Genomic DNA, 16152 nt, shown 5'->3' with positions numbered 1-16152 from the left:
GATCCATTCAGAGGAAATCTTCAGCCGGACAGACCACTGACTACTCCGCTACTGCCAGTCCTCCGACTAGTACAGAATCACTTCAAAGTACTGTTTTTTAGAGCTTCCCACCAATCAAACCACGATGACAATACACAAAACATTAACATGAAATCTAAAGGTGATAACACTTCAACCCACTTTGAACCATCCATCAACCCAGAACCTAGCCCTAAAAAGAGCAAATACAAGCCCAGAAAAAGAGGACGTGGAGGCTACAAAAAGAATAGACCTAAGAGAATTCACCCACATGACTCCAAGTATATACAACTAAAATTATTTTTCCTTCTGTCCAAACAAAACAGCTGATTTATTTGAGTTATTTGGGGATTGGGGATATTTTCACTAGAAAACTGATACTCTCAAAGTGAACAAGCTCAGTGGGCCCAACATAAAACCCATCGTCACAAACACTGAAAATGATACAACAATATATGGGAACAAGGATGAAATAGCATTGGAGCACTTTATACAGACTGAACTGAAAATTAAATCTACTTTTTATCCAACTAGCCAGAGGAGACCTAATATATAAAGTTTTTATACAGCTGTTTTAGAAGATTTTAGAAAAATGTAAAAAATCGATGCTTCAATCTGACCAAAGAGGAACAGCTATCGCTAGATTAAAGAAGAACGAGTCTTCAGTCATTAAACAAGCGGATAAGGGAGGAGTAATCATTCTTAGTAGAAGTGACTACCTCAAATTAGCTTATAGAATACTTGGGGATACAGAATATTATCTGCAATTAGAGGATGATCCTACAGAGATGTACGAAAAGGAACTACAATAACTAAATAATGGAGCTCTAGAAGAAGGCATACTCACCAAAGATGAAAAGGAATACAGTGGTGTGAAAAACTATTTGCCCCCTTCCTGATTTCTTATTATTTTGCATGTTTGTCACACTTAAATGTTTCTGCTCATCAAAAAACGTTAACTATTAGTCAAAGATAACATAATTGAACACAAAATGCAGTTTTAAATAATGTTTTTTATTATTTACTGAGAAAAAAAACTCAAAACCTACATGGCCCTGTGTGAAAAAGAAATTGCCCCCTGAACCTAATAACTGGTTGGGCCACCCTTAGCAGCAATAACTGCAATCAAGCGTTTGCGATAACTTGCAACAAGTCTTTTACAGCACTCTGGAGGAATTTTGGCCCACTCATCTTTGCAGAATTGTTGTAATTCAGCTTTATTTGAGGGTTTTCTAGCATGAACCGCCTTTTTAAGGTCATGCCACAACATCTCAATAAGATTCAGGTCAGGACTTTGACTAGGCCACTCCAAAGTCTTCATTTTGTTTTTCTTCAGCCATTCAGAAATGGATTTGCTGGTGTGTTTTGGGTCTTTGTCCTGCTGCAGCACCCAAGATCGCTTCAGCTTGAGTTGATGAACAGATGGCCGGACATTCTCCTTCAGGATTTTTTGGTAGACAGTAGAATTCATGGTTCCATCTATCACAGCAAGCATTCCAGGTCCTGAAGCAGTAAAACAACCCCAGACCATCACACTACCACCACCATATTTTACTGTTGGTATGATGTTCTTTTGCTGAAATGCTGTGTTACTTCTACGCCAGATGTAACGGGACACGCACCTTCCAAAAAGTTCAACTTTTGTCTCGTCAGTCCACAAGGTATTTTCCCAAAAGTCTTGGCAATCATTGAGATGTTTTTTTTAGCAAAATTAAGACGAGCATTAATGTTCTTTTTGCTTAAAAGTGGTTTGCGCCTTGGATATCTGCCATGCAGGCCGTTTTTGCCCAGTCTCTTTCTTATGGTGGAGTCGTGAACACTGACCTTAATTGAGGCAAGTGAGGCCTGCAGTTCTTTAGATGTTGTCCTGAGGTCTTTTGTGGCCTCTCGGATGAGTTTTCTCTGCGCTCTTGGGGTAATTTTGGTCGGCCGGCCACTCCTGGGAAGGTTCATCACTGTTCCATGTTTTTGCCATTTGTGGATAATGGCTCTCACTGTGGTTCACTAGCTTTTGAGGTGCTTTTGGTCTACTTCTCTGTGTCAGATAGCTCCTATTTAAGTGATTTCTTGATTGAAACAGGTGTGGCAGTTATCAGGCCTGGGGGTGACTACAGAAATTGAACTCAGGTGTGATAAACCAGTTAAGTTATTTTTTAACAAGGGGGGCAATCACTTTTTCACACAGGGCCATGTAGATTTGGAGTTTTTTTTCTCACTAAATAATAAAAACCATCATTTAAAACTGCATTTTGTGTTCAATTATGTTATCTTTGACTAATAGTTAACGGTTTTTGATGAGCAGAAACATTTAAGTGTGACAAACATGCAAAAGAATAAGAAATCAGGAAGGGGGCAAATAGTTTTTCACACCACTGTATATCGTAATACCACATCCAAAAACCCCACATTTTTATTATCTTCCCAAAATACATAAGTCATTAGAACATTCCTCAGGATGTCCACTCATATAGGGAAGGATAGTAGAGAGAAAAAACACAGAGAGATCCGGGAGCCCAATCTGGTGCAATATGGTTAGTGGATCTGGATGTAGCTATTTAAAGCAGTAATTATACTCACAAACGTGGGTTGCAGTAAAGGCAACCACTTGTGTCCGCAGGTGGGGAAGTACCGTCCCCACTCGGCCTTTAGGTCCTAGGTGGTCGCTGCTCCAAAAAAAACCATTTAACGGTCGACTAAAATCGGCCTAATCTCCCCTATTGACAAGAGGGGTGTAAACTTGCTGGGTACAGGTAGGAGGCGCCCGGGAAAGGATGTTCAATATAATACTCTATATGGCAGTATTTGGATACTACAAAATAGGTCGTCCTACCTTATAGGTGTCCCTTTAGGAAATAGAGACAATCAGAAGTAAGAAGAGAATAATTTTAATGGTGCACTAGATGACAACGCGTTTCACGGTCACAGCCGCTTCATCAGGTCAATAGCAGTGCCTTAAAATACAAATTGGCAGCACTCAGAAACCGAACAATAGATATAGTATATACATGACATCATGTCAAAAAAGAAATAGGCATAAACATATTAGATACAATTGCAATCAACAGTATCTGAAAAATTACTGTATAGCCATTACTTTTATACTAGAAAAGCTCACAAACCCCTCCCCCACATTGTGGAGGGAAGTATAGGTCTAAAAAATATAACAGAGAAAACTAAAAAAATAAAAATAATTGAAGAACATATAAAATATATATATACACAAGGCATGTGTGTGCACATAGATCTGTCCCTCTCTCTATAAAGATGCAGGGGACTGGCAAAGTATGCTGTAAAATATATATATATATATATATATATATACACACACGTATATACATGCTTGTTAAAACAACAGATTTCCATAGACATATAAAAATACACATAAAGATATGCACATATGTACTGCCTATTTGAAATTACGTGTAAGAATTAAGATACCATATGTGTACCTATGTTGGGGAACACCATAGGATTTCTATTGGCGGGGAATGAAGTATTTTAATTAAGAAAGCATCCTGGGTTTATAGGGGGGATGCTGTGTGATACGGGTTGGTAAAAGGATATAGTGACAGCTTGGGTAAAGCTGAAGTCCAGGTGGGTACAATGGAAGGATGTGTAAGGTGGTAAGATAAATTGGGGTGTGGGGCGGCTGGTCTCCCCAATAACTGAGAAATTAAAGGGAAGGTCCAAGCAAAATAAAAAAATGAGTTTCACTTACCTGGGGCTTCTCCCAGCCCCATGCAGCCATCCTGCGCCCTCGTAGTCACTCACTGCTGCTCCAGTCCGACGCTGGCAGCTTGCCGACCTCGGAGGTCGGCGGGACGCATTGCGTACATTTTTACGCATTCCCGCTAGTGCAGGAACATTAACACATACATTTTTACGCATTACTGGTTCAATGCGTAAAAATGTACGCATTGAACCAGTAATGCGTAAAAATGTATGTGTTAATGTTCCTGCACTAGCGGGAATGCGTAAAAATGTACGCAATGCGTCCCGCCGACCTCCGAGGTCGGCAAGCTGCCAGCGTCGGACTGGAGCAGCAGTGAGTGACTACGAGGGCACAGGATGGCTGCAGGGGGCTGGGAGAAGCCCCAGGTAAGTGAAACTCATTTTTTTATTTTGCTTGGACCTTCCCTTTAATTTCTCAGTTATTGGGGAGACCAGCCGCCCCACACCCCAATTTATCTTACCACCTTACACATCCTTCCATTGTACCCACCTGGACTTCAGCTTTACCCAAGCTGTCACTATATCCTTTTACCAACCCGTATCACACAGCATCCCCCCTATAAACCCAGGATGCTTTCTTAATTAAAATACTTCATTCCCCGCCAATAGAAATCCTATGGTGTTCCCCAACATAGGTACACATATGGTATCTTAATTCTTACACGTAATTTCAAATAGGCAGTACATATGTGCATATCTTTATGTGTATTTTTATATGTCTATGGAAATCTGTTGTTTTAACAAGCATGTATATACGTGTGTGTATATATATATATATATATATATATATTTTACAGCATACTTTGCCAGTCCCCTGCATCTTTATAGAGAGAGGGACAGATCTATGTGCACACACATGCCTTGTGTATATATATATTTTATATGTTCTTCAATTATTTTTATTTTTTTAGTTTTCTCTGTTATATTTTTTAGACCTATACTTCCCTCCACAATGTGGGGGAGGGGTTTGTGAGCTTTTCTAGTATAAAAGTAATGGCTATACAGTAATTTTTCAGATACTGTTGATTGCAATTGTATCTAATATGTTTATGCCTATTTCTTTTTTGACATGATGTCATGTATATACTATATCTATTGTTCGGTTTCTGAGTGCTGCCAATTTGTATTTTAAGGCACGGCTGTTGACCTGATGAAGCGGCTGTGACCGTGAAACGCGTTGTCATCTAGTGCACCATTAAAATTATTCCCTTCTTACTTCTGATTGTCTCTATTTCCTAAAGGGACACCTATAAGGTAGGACGACCTATTTTGTAGTAGTTGGATACTGCCATATAGAGTATTATATTGAACATCCTTTCCCGGGCGCCTCCTACCTGTACCCAGCACTCAGATAGGGAATATCTTCAATCATCTCTACCCTATCAATATTCCTAGATGAACACCTACAAAGATATGTGAAAGCCCTACCCTCTTATTTGAGAGACTCCATCCACCTGATGAAATTGTTGATAAATCTCATTTGGCAGGATGATTACAGGTGTATTACGATGGACGTCACTTCTTTGTACACTAACATAAAACATGAAGTGAGACTAAAATCGCTACAACACTGCCCCCTAAACAATCATAATTTTTATTTGCTGCTAATTTTATTTTAATGCATCATTTTATTTTAATGCATATTTGAACGCATAATTTTACACAAAGTTTTTACAAATAGACCGGACCATATGGTGTCCAGTTTTGTGCCAGTATACGCTAATCTGAGAATAGGTAAATTTGAACAATTATACTTGGACCAGGATAATTCCCTGTCCAAACATATTATTGCATATTTTAGGTACATCCACAATGTAATTTTTGAGTGGGAGGGCAATGAATATTCAGTTCAACAGTTAGACTAAAACCTCAATTCAAATGACTGGTAGAGATTAGAGATGTCGCAAACCTCCGATTTTCGGTTCGCGAACCCCGTTCGCGAACCTTCGCGGAAGGTTCGGTTCGCGGAAAAGTTCGCGAACCGCAATAGACTTCAATGGGGATGCAAACTTTGCAAAATAGAAAAAATTATGCTGGCCACAAAAGTGATGGAAAAGATGTTTTTAAGGGGTCTAACACCTGGAGGGGGGCATGGCGGAGTGGGATACATGCCCAAAGTCCCGGGGAAAAATCTGGATTTGACGCAAAGCAGCGTTTTAAGGGCAGAAATCACATTGAATGCTAAATTGCAGGCCTAAAGTGCTTTCAAACATCTTGCATGAGTATACATCAATCAGGGAGTGTAATTAGAGTTCTGCTTCACACTGACACACCAAACTCACTGTGTAACGCACTGCAAACAGCTGTTTGCGTAGTGACGGCTGTGCTGGACTGGTGCGCACCATGGCGAGAGTGTAGGCCGTGGCGGTTTTCAAGCCCATATGGTCGCCGGGCTGTGGTAGCTCAATGATAGAACAACAGTGACTGTCCAGCTGATCAAATTTGGTATGACCACAATAAAGCAACGACCTTATTATCTTTTGTTTGCCACCCCCACCCGAGACACTCAAATAGCCGGCGTTCATTGCTTCATTGTGATACGCAAGCCCCTTCTCCGCGGCAAGGTAATGATCACGAAGGGGGGTGGGCACATGTACATGCCTTTTGTTTTTTTGTTGCAGCCGCCCACAGTGTACACGCACAAGAAAAATTAGTGTAGCGGCCGCTGCTAGCATTCAAAATTCATGAATCCGCCTAGAGTCCTGGACCCTGTTGGTGGTGGCGGAGAAGGCAAGCGGCCTGCAGGCAGAGATGCTGTGTGTGGGGACTGACTTAGTTTACAGTCGTGCAGTAGCCCTCCGTGATCCATTCCTCATTCATTTTGATAAAGGTCAGGTACTGAACACTGTTGTGACTTAGGCGACTTCTCTTCTCAGTGACTCCAGCTGCACTGAAGGTCCTTTCTGAGAGGACGCTTGCGGCAGGGCAAGAGAGAAGTTGAATGGCAAATAGGGACAGCTCTGGCCACAGGTCAAGCCTGCGCAACCAGTAGTCCAAGGGCTCATCGTCGCTGCGCGCAGTGTCTACATCCACACTCAAGGCCAGGTAGTCGGCTACTTGCCGGTCCAGGCGTTGATGGAGGGTGGATCCGGAAGGACTATGGCGAGGAGTTGGACTAAAGAATGTCCGCATGTCCAACATCACCTGAGATCGCTGGAGCCTCCTGTCCTTGCCTGCGTGGACTTGGGAGGAGGAGGGTTACTGCCAGTGGTACCTTGATTGCGTTGTGCAGCCACATCACCCTTAAACACATTGTAAAGCATCATTGACAGCTTGTTCTGCAAGTGCTGCATCCTTTCCGCCTTCAGTTGAATTGGTAACAGGTCCGCCACTTTGTGCCTGTACCGAGGGTCTAGTAGCGTGGCCACCCAGTACAGGTCATTCGTCTTGAGTTTTTTGATACGGGGGTCCCTCAACAGGCTGGACAACATGAAAGAGGACAGCTGCACAAAGCTGGATGCAGACATACTCTCCATCTCCTCTTGCTCTTCCTCAGTGATGGGACGCAACTCCTCCTCCTCCCCCCAGCCACGAACAATACCACAGGAACGTGGAGGAGCAGAAGCCCCCTGTGACGGCTGCCGCGGTTGTTCTTCTTCCGCCGCCTCTTCCTCCTCCACAGAAACACCTTCCTCATCACCATCATCAGAGTCGGACTCCTCTCCTTCCCCACACGACTCCTCTTCTTCCTCCTCCTCCTCCTTCCCCCTCTGTGCTGCCGCAGGTGTTGTGGAAACATCTGGTTCGGATGTAAATTGCTCGCACGACTCCTGCTGCCGTAACTGTTCTCGTTCACACTCCTCCACAGCTGTATCCACCACTCTACGCACGGCACGCTCCAGGAAGTAGGCGTAGGGGATCAAGTCACTGATGGTGCCCTCAGCGCGACTCACCAGTTTGGTCACCTCCTCAAAGGGCTCCATGACCCTGCATGCATTTCGCATCAGTGTCCAGTTGTTGGGCCACAACATCCCCATCCTCCCAGATTGTGTCCTTGTTCTGTAATTATACAGGTACTGGGTGACGGCTTTCTCCTGGTCTAGCAGGCGAGAGAACATCAGCAGGGTGGAATTCCAGCGAGTCGGGCTATTGCAAATCAGGCGTCTCACCGGCAAGTTGTTTCTATGCTGAATGTCCGCAAAGCGTGCCATGGCCGTGTAAGAGCGCCTGAAATGCCCACACAACTTCCTGGCCTACTTCAGGACGTCCTCTAAGCCTGGGAACTTGGACACAAATCTTTCCACGACCAGATTCAGCACATGTGCCATGCAGGGTACGTGTGTCAGCTTTCCTCAACGCAGCAATGAGATTGCTGCCGTTGTCACACACCACGTTGCGGGGTCAGCCATTGCTCCACCTGTTTGTTAAGAGCAGCCAGGAGAGCTGCTCCAGTGTGACTCTCCGCTTTCAGGCAAGACATGTCTAACACTGCGTGACACCGTCGTACCTGGCATGCAGCATAGGCCCTGGGGTGCTGGGGCTGTGTAGCTGGAGAGGAGATCGCGGCACCAGCCAAGGAGGAGGAGGAGGATGACGACAGCGAAGAGGTGGTAGCAGGTGGAGAGGAGGTGGCTGGAGGCCTGCCTGCAAGCCGTGGAGGTGTGACAAGTCGGTCCGCTGCGCAGCCACGTACTCCCTGCTTGCTGCCATCGGTCACCAGGTTGACCCAATGAGCTGTGTATGTAATTTAGCGGCCCTGCCCGTGCTTGGCAGACCAGGCATCTGTGGTCAGGTGGACCCTTGACCCAACGCTCTTTGCAATAGATGACACCACTTGCCTCTCAACTGCACGGTACAGTTTGGGTATGGCCTTTTGTGAAGAATAATTGCGGCCTGGTATCTTCCACTGCGTTGTACCAATGGCCACAAACTTACGGAAAGCCTCCGACTCCACCAGCTTGTATAGTAATAGCTGGCGAGCTAATAGTTCCTCCACGCCAGCCGTCAGACGCCGGGCAAGAGGGTGACTGGCAGACATTTGCTTCTTACGCTCAAATACTTCCTTCACGGACAGCTGGGTACTGCTGTGGGCAGAGGAGAAGTAATCGCTGAAGGGAAGAGGCGGTGTGGAGGTGGGTGGCTGTGAAGGCGCAAGGGAGAAAGCGGATGAAGACGATGCACCTGAAGGAGGAAGAGGAGAAGGAGGGTGGCTTGTCTTTTGAGGGGTGCTGCTTTTCCTCAGGTGTTCTTGCCATAGCTGTTTGTGCCTTCTCTCCAGGTGCCTTCGTAAGGCACTTGTCCCTACGTGAGAGTTGGCCTTTCCACGGCTCAATTTTTGCTGGCAGAGACAACAGATGGCTTTGCTCCGATCTGAGACACACATGTTAAAAAATTTCCAAACCGCTGAGCCCCCCTGGGGTGATGGCGCTACAGTAGCATCAGCAGCTGACGTTGAAGGGCATGTTGGCTGGCTGTCCATAGCTGGCGAAACATGGCGCCGGACACTGCCCCCAACTGTTTCTGAGGATGAGCTCCCTCTGCTTCTATCATGGAGTCGTCTCCTCCTACTCCTCTCTGACTCCCCCTATGAACTGTCCCCCTGGTCATCTCCTCTACTGGGAACATACGTGGCATCCGTATAATCGTCATCATAATCCTCATGCCCAGCTTCGCTTTCCTCAGACACCTCATCAACTGCACCAACTTCAGGTGGTTCATCATCCCCCTCCTCACACGTTACGTCCATACTATCGCCACCTAACTCAGACGTATGAGGTGGTGTACCTGTGCATTCTTCTTGTTGTTGCAGTAGTGGCTCGGAATCAGTGATTTCACCACCACCACCAAATAACTTCTGCGAAGTGTCAAATGCAGCGGATGTGGTGCTTGTTGTAGCGCTGGTGGCTGCGGGAGATGAGGTGTTCTGTGTTAAATAGTCAAGCACGTCCTGATCTTGGGAAGTGATGGTACGTGCCTTCTTCTGAGCACTGTATTTTGGGCCAGGTCCGCACGAAATCACAGCAACACCACCTCGCACAGACCTGCCAGTGCCTGGTGGCCTTCCTCTGGGTCTGCCTCTACCTCTTCCTCTACCTGGTTTGTCCATTTTGTCCATCTCGGGGGGATGCTAGGTATATGCAGTGAGCTGGGTTCACTCAACACAACAGGTAGTTATATGCAGTGAGGTGGGTTCACTGAACAGTAAAGGTAGTTAGATGCAGTGAGGTGGGTTCACTGAACAGTAAAGGTACTTAGATGCAGTGGGGTGGGTTCACTCAACACAACAGGTAGTTAGATGCAGTGAGCTGGGTTCACTGAACAGTAAAGGTAGTTAGATGCAGTGAGGTGGGTTCACTCAATACAACAAGTGAGGTGGGTTCACTGAACAGTAAAGGTAGTTAGATGCAGTGAGGTGGGTTAACTGAACAGTAAAGGTACTTAGATGCAGTGAGGTGGGTTCACTCAACACAACAGGTAGTTAGATGCAGTGAGCTGGGTTCACTCAACAGTAAAGGTAGTTATATGCAGTGAGGTGGGTTCACTCAACACAACAGCTAGGTATATGCAGTGAGGTGGGTTCACTGAACACAACAGGTAGTTATATGCAGTGAGGTGGGTTCACTGAACAGTAAAGGTAGTTAGATGCAGTGAGGTGGGTTCACTCAACACAACAGGTAGTTAGATGCAGTGAGCTGGGTTCACTGAACAGTAAAGGTACTTAGATGCAGTGAGGTGGGTTCACTCAACACAACAGGTAGTTAGATGCAGTGAGCTGGGTTCACTGAACAGTAAAGGTACTTAGATGCAGTGAGGTGGGTTCACGCAACAGTAAAGGTAGTTATATGCAGTGAGGTGGATTCACTCAACACAACAGCTAGGTATATGCAGTGAGGTGGGTTCACTGAACACAACAGGTAGTTAAATGCAGTGAGGTGGGTTCACTGAATATTAAAGGTCGTTATATGCAGTGAAGTGGTTTCACTCAACACAACAGCTAGGTATATGCAGTGAGGTGGGTTCACAGAACACAACAGGTAGTTAAATGCAGTGAGCTGGGTTCACTCAACACAAAGCTAGGTATATGCAGTGATGAGGTGGGTTAAGTAAACACAACAGGTACTGGGTATATGCAGTACTGGGTAGTACAATGTGCAGCTCCCTGTCACACACACAGGTAGTCACTGAATGTGCTGGGCTGCTGGCAGTGGCACACACACTATGAATTAGCAAGGCTGTGCATGCAACAAAAGTGTCAGTTTGACACACAGGAAAAAAAAAAAAAAAAGTACAGGATGAGCTCTGAAAAGAGCTGTTGAGGGGTGCTATAAAAGCAATAATAATCAGCCAGGAGCAAGCTAAGCAGCCAAGAACCTAACTAATCTGTCCCTAGAAGAACAAGTCTGCAGCAGCTGTCCCTAGTCTGTCTCTAGCAGGCACACGAGTGAAGCTAATGGCCGCCGGAGCCTGACTTATATAAGGGGGGGGGGGGGGGGCTCCAGGGCTTAGTGTAGCCTGAATGGCTACAATGTGCCTGCTGACTGTGATGCGGAGGGTCAAAGTTGACCCTCATAGTGCATTATGGGGCGAGTCGAACTTCCGCAAAAGTTCGCATGGTGCAGGCAAATGCGAAACACCAAAGTTCGCCTGGAACCGTTCGCAGGCGAACCGTTCGCGACATCTCTAGTAGAAATGGCCCGAACCTCCGATTTTCAGTTCGCGAACTGCGTTTGCGAACCTCCGCAAACGTTCGCGAACATGCAAACTTTTGCGAACCGCAATAGTCTTTAATGAGGAGGCGAACTTTGAAAATTAGAAACATTTATGCTGGCCACAAAAGTGATGGAAAAGATATTTCAAGGAGTCTAACATCTGAGTTTTTGCATGGATGAGTGGGATAGACGCCAAAAATCTGGATTTGCAGTGTTTTAAGGGCAGAAATCACATTGCATGCTAAATTAGAGGCCTAAAGTGCTTTAAAACATCTTGCATGTGTATACATCAATCAGGGAGTGTAATTAGTGTACTGCTTCACACTGACAGACCAAACTCACTGTGTAACGCACCACAAACAGCTGTTTGTGTAGTGACGGCCGTGCTGGACTGCTGCGCACCATGGCCAGAGTGCAAGCCATGGCAGTTTTCAACCCATATGGTCGCCGGGCTGAGGTAGCTCAATGACAGAACAGTGACTGCCCAGCTGATCAAATTTGGTATGTCCACAATGAAGCAACGACCTTATTATCTTTTGTGTGCCCCCCAAGACACTCATTCAGCCGTCGGTCATTGCTTCATTGTGATACACAAGCCCCTTCACCATTGCAAGGTAATGATCACGAAGGGGAATTGACACATGTACATGCCTTTTGTTTTGTTGTTGCAGCTGCAGTGCAGGCAGAAAAATTAGGCAGGCATGTACACGCACCAGAAAAATTATTATAGCGGTCACTGCTAGCAGCGGCCTAAAAAATTCAGGAATCTACCTGGAGTCCTGGTGGACCCTGTTGGTGGTGGCGGAGAAGGCAGTCAAGCGGCCTGCAGGCAGAGATGCTGTGTGGGGACCGACTTGGTCTTGGGGCAGGCAGTCACACAGCATGCAGGCAGAGATGCTGTGTGTGGGGACTGACAGTCTTTGGGCAGGCCTGAGCGTGCTTAGCAGACCAGGCATCTGTGGTCAGATGGACCCTTGACCCAACGCTGTGCACCTGCCAGAGATGACACCACTTGCCTTTCAACATCACGGTACAGTTTGGGTATCGCCTTTTTTGAGAAATAATTGCGGCCTGGTATCTTCCACTGTGGTGTGTGGCTTTGCTATTGTGTGCTTCTTTTCCTCAGGTGGTCATCCCATTGCAGTTTGTGCTTTGTCATCATGTGCCTTCGTAAGGTAGTTGTCCCTACGTGGGTCTTGGTCTTTCCACGGCTCAAATTTCGGTGGCAGAGAGTACAGATGGCATTGCTCTCATCTGAGGCAGACACACACAAAAATTTCCACACCGCTGAGCCAGGGCCGGATTTGTACTTTTTACCGCCCAAGGCCCACTAACACCAGCCCCCCCCCCCCCTCTTCCCAGACAACAGTGGGGTTAGAAAAGGTTTAACAAACAAGGAAAAGTGGAGAGGTTAGGGATATAGAGGAGTTAAAGTAAGGTAAGTAACAAAAAGGCGGTAAGGGGAAATTAAAGGCTAGGAACTTGGGAAAATTAGGGTGAGGCTATGAATTTGAGAATGGGAAAATGGATAACATTAAGTATCAAGTTAGGGTTACAGATCAAGAGATTAGGGTGATTAAATTGACTAAGGACATTTAAGGTAGCTATACATTTAGCAATTTGCTAAACAATCAACCATTTGATTCCATCATTTTATAGAATCGAAAGAGAGTCGATCGAGCAGGATGTGCAAAATATCAGTTGTTCGCACAGGGATCAGCTACCGTTCACCTATCATTCAGAGCATGGTGGTACAACATCGGTCAGATCGACTAGTGAAGGTGAATCCCATAGAATATCGCTTGTAGTGTGTGGGTCACTAGTCAATTGACTTTCGATCAACCACACTCAAGTTGATCGCTTAATACATTTTATTGCTTTATCGATTGAATCAGAATCACTTGATGTATGTACCTTTAGTGACATGACTGTGTACTCTGCAGCACTTTACAGGGCAGTCAGTGACATGACTATGTACTCTGTAAAGTGCCTCAGATGACAGTGCTGTACACATACTTATTAAAGTGGTTCTGTGGTGGTCTGGTGACATGACTATGTACTCTGTAAAGTGTCTCAGATGACAGTGCTGTACACATACTTATTAAAGTGTTTCTGTGGTGGTCTGGAAAAACAAAAAGTGTCACCTACCTGGGGCTTCTAACAGCCCCCTACAGATATCCTGTCCTGCGCCATCACTGACGAATCCTCTGTTTCCCACCGCAGGTCACCGTCTCATGCGGGTATTTGTCTAACAAGACAAATGTCAAAGCGGCTGTGCAGCCATGGCCGCGCGCGTTCTTTCTCTCGCTTGCGTCTCCAGGAGCTTACTACGCAGGCGCTGTATGAAAAAACTTCACAATGTCACAACGACTGCGCAGCCGTGGCTGTGCACATCCTCTCTCCTGTCTCCGGGAGCTTACTGTGCATGCACAGTACGAAGTTTTTTCATACAGCGCCTGCGTAGTAAGCTCCTAGAGACGCAAGCGAGAGAAAGAACGCGCGCGGCCATGGCTGCACAGCCGCTTTGACATTTGTCTTGTTAGACAAATACCCGCATGAGACGGTGACCTGCGGTGGGAAACAGAGGATTTGTCAGTGATGGCGCAGGACAGGATATCTGTAGGGGGCTGTTAGAAGCCCCAGGTAAGTGACACTTTTTGTTTTTCCAGACCACCACAGAACCACTTTAATAAGTATGTGTATAGCACTGTCATCTGAGGCACTTTACAGAGTACATAGTCATGTCACCAGACCACCACAGAACCATTTTAAAAATATGGTAGGACATTAGACCATAACTAGAAAGTAAAACTAGTGAGAAAAGTGTAAAGTACAGAGGGGGAGTGCAAGATGGGAGACAGGGGCTCAAAGCACAACCCCATGACGAATTGCCAGGCACCAATGCTGAATGCTTTTCTTCTGCTTAGTAGCAGAAAAATGTTTTAACACAAGCTAACATAAGATAAACGAGCTGCCACCAACCATCCACAGAAACTTATCTGAATCATCCCTTCTCCTGCCTCACTGCCTCTGTAGCATCCGCAATAATATCTCCAGTTTAGCTTTGTGTAAGATGTGAGATTAGATACAGACATTACTTAAAAAAAATTGTGGATTTCCCAAAAGACAGTCATCATAATTTTCTACAAAGCAGAACATGATTAACTTGATGTAGTGGTGGCCAGCACTGTGTAGGATTGCAGCACACTTCATATACTTTGTGTAACCCCATTCAAAAGACTAGTTTAAAAAAATATGCCCCAGCATGAGCATGGTACCTTAGCACACCACTGTGCAAGTTCACATCCCCGCCCCTTGAAGTAGCAAAGAAGTCTCCGCCCTAGTCCCCGGCCTCGGGGGCCTGCTCAGAAATCCGGCCCTGCGCTGAGCTTTGGGGTGATGGCACTTTGGTGGTGGCGGCCGACTGAGTGTTAAGTGGGGTGCCAGAATCAGAGCAGGAGGAGGAAGATATGTCATGCTTCCGTGCCAAAGCTGAGAAAGATGAGGTGTTCTGTGTTAAATAGTTAACTACGTGCTGACAATATTGGGGGTTGATGGCACGTGCCTTCTTCTGAACACTGTACTTTGGTCGCGGGCCGCACGAAGTCACGACAGCGCAACCTCGAACAGACCTGCCAGGTGGCCTGCCTCTTGCTCTGCCTTTTGTTTTGTCCATATTGGGGGGATGAAGTGAAAGGCATGCACTGACTTGACAAATACAATGTACGGTTACACAGGTGCAGTGAAAAGGTTGCAGTGACTGCTTGTACAACAATTTGCAGTTACACAGGTACACTTAAAGAGGAACTCCAGTGAAAATAATGTAATAAAAAAAGTGCTTCATTTTTACAATTATTATGTATAAATGATTTATTCAGTGTTTGCTCATTGTAAAATCTTTCCTCTCCCAGATTCACATTCTGACATGTATTACATGGTGACATTGTTACTGTGGGCAGTTTATGTAGCTGTTTCTAGCTGTTTTGGCTGTTAGAGACAGCTGTAAACAGCCATTTCCTGTCTGTGAACATTGTTACATTGTGGCAGTTTGCCCAGAGTACCGCGGTACTCAGAGCTTCTTGTGGGAGGGGTTTCAGCACAATATCAGTCACACAGCGCCCCCTGATGGTCTGTTTGTGAAAATCATTATATTTCTCATGTAAAAGGGGGTATCAGCTACTGATTGGGATAAAGTTCAATTCTTGGTTGGAGTCTCTCTTTAACAGGTATGCACGGACTGGTATATAAAACAGCGTGCGGTCACACAGGTGCAGTGAACAGGTATGCAGTGACTGCTGGTACAACAATGTGCGGTTACACAGGTGCAGTGAACAGGTTGCAGTGACTGGTATTACAAATATGCAGCTGTCTCACACACAGGTACCGTGAACAGGTGCAGTGACTGGTGGTGGTATATAAAACTGCGTGCGCTCACGTAGGTAGGTAGGTGCACTGAACAGTGAACAGGTGCAGTGATTGGGATTACAAATGTGCAGCTGCCTGTCACACACACAGGTACCCTGAACAGGTGCAATGACTGGTGGTATTAACAATGCGTGCGCTCACGTAGGTATAGGTAGGTAGGTGCACTGAACAGTGAACAGGTGCAGTGATTGGGATTACAAATGTGCAGCTGCCTGTCACACACACAGGTAGTCACTGAATGTGCTGGGCCTGGCAGTGGCACAGTAGGAATTACCAAGGCTGTCTATGCAACACAAGTGTCTGTGGGACACACACAAAAAAAAATAGA

The sequence above is a fragment of the Hyperolius riggenbachi genome, chromosome 2, assembly GCF_040937935.1.
Source record: "Hyperolius riggenbachi isolate aHypRig1 chromosome 2, aHypRig1.pri, whole genome shotgun sequence".
Classification (NCBI taxonomy): Eukaryota; Metazoa; Chordata; class Amphibia; order Anura; family Hyperoliidae; genus Hyperolius; species Hyperolius riggenbachi.
Note: the sequence above shows the minus strand (reverse complement) of the source record.